At 42.6% G+C, this 6,072-nt stretch overlaps 1 long non-coding RNA gene across 1 annotated transcript; it reads right to left on the reverse strand.

The window, feature by feature from the left end:
- Window positions 1-4,224: 4,224 nt before the first annotated feature.
- LOC130534188 (uncharacterized) lies at window positions 4,225-5,600 on the reverse strand. Its single transcript, XR_008952828.1, has 3 exons — window positions 5,071-5,600; window positions 4,850-4,930; window positions 4,225-4,349 (listed from the first exon to the last, which is right to left on the reverse strand). It is a non-coding gene; the product is annotated as an uncharacterized LOC130534188 (long non-coding RNA).
- Window positions 5,601-6,072: the final 472 nt, after the last annotated feature.

Here is a 6,072-nt window from a genome sequence, read left to right on the forward strand (position 1 = left end):
GAATTAAATCAATGGAAATAGTGACACCATAAATAAACTGGTGTGTAAAAAGCACACACAATCCATCCTGAATACATTTCAAATACATCATTTTTTTCTATCTATTTATATTTTTGACTCCTGAGACTTTATAAATCGACATTTGTCAGAACTAGTAAAAGTATTTTTATACAAGAAACATGCCGCCAGATCTATTCATGTGTTGATTTCAAGCTATTTCTCGACCAAGTAAAACATGAATATAAATATTTAATGAAAAAGGTTTAAAAATCTAAACAGCTGGGGTTTTTTTGTTTTTAAAAAAGAGCACATAAATAAAGTTTGGAAACTCAGGGTCAAGTTATTCAGGTAAGTCCAGACGCATGGAGCAGCTAATTTCATCTATTCTGGGAGTGCTCAGCCAGGCAAGATGAGTGACAGTGTATGGCCCGTTGTCTTTGTGCTGTGTGTGTGGCCGCGGGGGCGTGAGTTAATGCAGGAGATTGACTCTTAATTGCAGTGGGGAATGCTCATCTTTTCTCATTAATGAGACGGAGCCAGAGCCTGGAGATTTTCTCATCACATGAACACGTTTAGGGCTGTTTACATTACTGGCTTCCTTGCGTAAGATTTTTTTTTTTCCCTACCAAGCACTTGGTAGGTTTCAGATTGTGAAGGCACAAAAACAAGCGGTGGTAGTGAAGCAGGGGTTAAGGGAAGAACTGGTGTGTGGGATATTTGGGGGGGGGGGGGGCTGTGAAGTGAAGCAGTCACATGTGTGATATGAGTCCAGAAGGGGCAGCGTTCAGTCTGAGGGGCTGGTGAAACCTCTTCATAGAGTCTAACGAGGCAGATGAGAAGGCCATTTACGGGATCACATTTCATTTGCATTTTGTCCAGCCTTCAGATCAAAAGACAATCCTAATTTGAGGGCTGCACCAATAGAAAAGTGAGTGTTTTCTGATGGATACAGATGTTGTGGGTAAGGCCGAGCGAAGGCAATGGAGTAGAGGACTGGAGCTGGTTTGTCTGTTTGTCTGCTTGTCAGGGTGGGGGTTAACCTCCGCCTACAGAACGACCACTGGCTCCCCATGATGCATAACCGTGAGGGATTAGAGAGCACAAAGCAGCAGACTGTTTGGTGAAGCACTAAAATGTGCTCCTCTGGGGCTCATTGAAAAATGATTGCCGATTAAGTGTTTGAAGTCTGCCAAAGACGAGTGTGCATTTTTAGTGGGATGACGATGAAACTCTATCTTCCCTGCTTATGCAGGCAATTTTCCCTCTCTTTTTCCACTAACTGTACCATGATGTGTGTTCTTTTGTCGCGCCTGGAGTTGAGGTTGCCAAACTCATTTCACCTCTCAGACCCTGGCTTGACTGGAAGCCAGACAACCCAAAGTGATAAGAGTGAATTAAGCTGTTGCTCTCCAACGGGAATGTTATTATACTGCCAGGGAGAGGCATTGATTTCCTTGTGAGAACAACAGGTGAGCCTCTCGAAAATAACTTATAGTCTAGCTAAATAACAGGTAATACCAACAGATAAAATTATACTCGTGTAAATAAAAGGGCTAAAGCTCAATAACTCAGTTCACACCTGAAAAATTGGGTCAGGTCCTGCTACCATATTTAGAGCAGCAAAGCGAGTCCTTCCAAGCACTCAGTTTAAGTTGATAAACTATTATTATTTTTAATATGATTTGTAGATATTACTGCTATTTACTGTTGGTAATAAAGCAGGGAATTGCAGGCTAAAAACATCCAGGAACAGAAATTTGACTGTAAGCATGCAGCGATACCAGGGTCAGTTCAAGACACATGGAGCCGTGCTTCCTTTGATTAATAGAACCCCCTAAGAAGACTAATACTCTCAAGTGAACTGGAGGAAATCATTTCTGCAAGAGACAATGTCGAGAGTGATGACAAACACAGCTTAGTGTTTCCCGGGTTGCACCTCAATTCCCCTCCATGTCAGCTTTGAAACTGCGGCACTCCTCAATATATTATCATGTTACACTCATTTGTTTTCATTAAGGCATCAAAGGGGATCTGGTCATGCAGCGGCCATTTTCTGCTGTACAGAGGCCCAGAGAACAAATGTGACTCCAGAGTCACTTTGGGGTTATGCAAACAATGAGGAATCTGCAGTTTAATAAAGGTTTAGACTCACATTCTTGTGTTACTACCTAAAGAGAGCGCTCGCCACTGCACGTCATGACTGAAAAAAGTCCTCATTGGAGCTTCTGTTGGAACTAATACTTTAAGATCCAGACAGATTCGAGGTAAGCTTTAGCTTCTTTCGCTTTCTGGTAGACACTCTATTTTAGATTTTGCACCACACCACTTGAAAGGGATGTTTTCCCCGACTGGTATTGGTAAACAATGGAGCAGTTTTGTTTAAAGGCTGTAAAAGGAGCCGATCGGGGTATGTTAAGTACTCTCACAGAGAAGCTGGAGGGCGAGGGGTGAAGGGAGGAGCCGGCCCCGGCGAACAGGTGGAGGTAAGCTGAGAGCCATACCACCCAAGGGGAGGATGAACTTGAGATGTGTCCCTCACCGTCCCGTGAAGGTGGAGGTCAATAGACAGCCAGGCAGAAATGCTCTGCTCATCAAGGAGTAGCGGACCCCTCTTTTCCGGGGTGAAATGAAGCCACCGGTAGGTCAGTCGCAATTAGGACTCATAAAATATAATCAAAACCTCAAAAGCTGGGCTGAAACACTCGGATGGCTGGCACAGAACAGAGCACATCTTTGTCTCGCTAGAGGGATTAAGTCGTGCATGAAACAGGCACACCTTGTTCCAATGGCTAAAATAAATCTCTCAATCCCAAAACAGCCACTTTCAAATCCTGACTTCTCTTCCTTTCACTCAGAGGAATAACACGATCACAATTACTGCGCACGGGCCGGTTATTCAATATGTGTGGGCTTTTCCAGGCATCTTTCATACTCAGAATATGTTGATAACCCCCCGCATGTTTGTTTCCCACTAGCATCTCTATCTAAGGCAGATTCATTGTTGGTTTTTGAAATCTGCTAATTAAGGCAGCTGCATATTTGTGTTCCTGTTGTCTGAGGCCCCAGGCCAGGATTAACAGCATTTAGAAATGTGCAGTCTACCCCGCCCCTCACAAATAGGGCAGATAAAAGGAGAAAAACAGGAAAATGAGTTTGTGTCGTGGCGATATTCACATGGTACATGTTTATGTAATTTCCCTGAGTGAGTCAGTGATTATTTCTTTTATTAATATGCAACGGATGTTATTACCTTCTAGATCCACTCTCTCCCGTCCTGCTCCTCTCTGTTGAGCCAGGACATTCTACATCCTCTTCCAAATTCCTATTTTTCCTCTTTTGCTTTTTTATCCTGACAGACAACTTTATGTAACATTTCTCGATCAAAACCGCTGACGTGCATACATCTAAATGTGCTCGAGAGCTTACATAAATCACATATTCTTAAGTGAAACAATTACACCCTCATCTGCGTTTGGATTGTGGCTTTGACATCAAAGTAATGGATGAAGCCATCGGGTATTTGAAATGGCCATTGCTTTTTGACACTCATTACCCCGGTATTACAAGGAGACATCAAGAGTGAACACATTGCCCTTTTCTGCAGTTTAGCTGGAACAAAGACTTACATTATATGCCAGGAATCCTTAAGACATTTGTTGGGCCTTATTTGCTCGAGGCTGCGCTACAGGTGACATGTCAACTCCCTGGCTTATTACACCTGCCTGTCAAGACCAGGTTCTCAGCTTCTTGCTCAATGACTAAAGCAGGTTTGAGCTGTCAGAAGCATGAATGACCCGCAGTACAGACTTGCCTACCCGGAGGAAGTTCTCCATTTGAGATTGAGTTTTTGAAAAAAGATGAAGGTGATAAGCTAGATGAGCAGGTAATAAGTCATTTTTACCCGATTCATTGTTTATCTTGTAGCAAGTGACTGATCTCTGTGGCGATAATATCTGCTACAAATGACAGACTATGAAGAGATTAACTTTACAGGTTCACTGATGTGACGGTTGAAGATTTTACCAGGGAATTATGGGTCTTCAGCCACACGTCTGTCTCAACCTCAGCTCACTGAAGGTCGCCATTTCTGTCTTTTTCAGTGTTTTGTTCATTATAGGTAGCAAGAAGTGCACAAAAGCATCACTGGGAATTTAAACTTGAAAAAAGAAGAATGCGACATAAGCCAAAGGTGTTCGATAGGATGTAATTGTATTATATGGCAATATTATATTCTATTGCAACTGTATGATATTTGTGTTTTGGTCAGATGCAGTCATCACTTGTCCGGGTAAGAACGGTTGAATAAGTCTTGAATAAGATGCCAAACCTTGCCAGAGGATGGCTGATGGCTATAAAGGAGACAACACTAACATCAAAGACATTTTTGACAAAATACAACTTATTTTTAGAATCTTGATGGAAGATGTTCTAATCATTCATCCTAATTCTCATCCATAGATGAATTCGCTGAATGGATTTTTCCAATACGACCTCACGTTCGCACAATGTAAGAAATGCCTTTGTCACATTGTGACAAATGCATACAGTGTGGCTAAATTGTGAATGTGGCAGAGAATGTGGGAGGAAAAGTTTATTTTTCCTGGTATATTCTTCCACCCTACCTCTGTCATAAGCTATTTTCTGCTCCACTGCAAATCCTAATTGATCGGGCTCAATCTTAGCTTTACATTACATGGGCAGATGACATCATTTGATACTGATATTTCGTGCCGCTTTCACAGGCTAATGCTGTTTTGCCAGCCTAAAAAAGGTGTGTGTACACAGAAATAAAGTGTATAAATGTTTAGACAATCATTATTTTAATTTAAAAAGTTTAAGGTTGACTTACCTTTGGTGGAAGGTGCCAGACATTGTTGGATGGCTTTATTTTGAAGGCTCCTGTGCTTTCAGTCACACGTTTTCCAGGAAGCTATAGAGTGAAGAGACAAAAGTGTAATTTATTAGATAGCCGATGCTCAGGCTCAGCTGTCAAATCTGGTTTGTCTCAAAGGTTATAAATTATTGTCATCCACTTATGAAGCAGCAAAGAAGAGTTTTGCACATTCTCACCTGTGTCTGTCGTTTCTGACATTCGGCGTTCTCATCTAATAATCCCCTATAATCCTCCACCTTTTATGCATATGGCATGTGAATAAAAGCCGTGTGATAGTTTCTCACACAAATTATTGCCACCGGGAGCAAAAGCAGGTATCTGCACAGGTTTGAGTCCATCTGCTGCAGGATTTATGAGCAATTGTAAACCCTCTCAGTCTGTCTTCATTTAAAGTTAAAATATGACAGTGAACTTTTCCCAACAACATTAGCTCTTCTTTTTTCCACCTTTGTTGTCAAACTTGCTCAACGGTTACATTTCCGAGCTTTAATCTTCAAGCGTTCCTCCTCAAAGTGCAGTTTGCATTTGCTGAGGAGACTTGCAGAAGTTTTCTATACCTTCATTCCGCCGCTGTTTGTTTTAAGACGACAATTAAGACTCAAACATTCGTTATGCAGACTTTATTGGCATTCATTTCTTCAGGGTAGTACAGCAGCCTCCCAGAGGAGCTGCTAAATCAAGCTTAAGACCTAAGACGAGTGCTTTAACCCCTTGACTACCTCTCTAAGCATCCTCCCCCTCTCAAGGGCTGTCCTCTCAGACGTTTAGTAATAAACAACAGGTCAGCACCTGTGATGGCAGGTGATTTATCTGACGTGGAACAGCCATGATGAGCATTCAGCGGGGAGGGTTGCAGGGTGGAGGTTAAAGAGGCAAAGATCCTCAGCAGAAAACTCATCTCTGAGGCCCTGGAGGCCTGGAAGTTGACGCCCTGACTGTAAAGCACTTACAGCTCGCTTCGTTCTGCTTCTCATCTCTCTGTTTTCTTTATTTCCCCAGTAAAAGGCAGCCGAATTGTTCCTCTTTTCACCGTGAGCTCATAAAAAGCCCGGAGGACAAATTAATCACTTGCGCAGTGGGGGTAGGGCGGGCGTTGTCCAGGGATGTCCCGAGCGTGTGACATCACTGAGTCAGCCACCTTTTTTGGACCCATTACACCTATGCTCCCAACATGCCAG

This window comes from Takifugu flavidus, chromosome 11, assembly GCF_003711565.1.
Source record: "Takifugu flavidus isolate HTHZ2018 chromosome 11, ASM371156v2, whole genome shotgun sequence".
NCBI classification, from domain to species: Eukaryota; Metazoa; Chordata; class Actinopteri; order Tetraodontiformes; family Tetraodontidae; genus Takifugu; species Takifugu flavidus.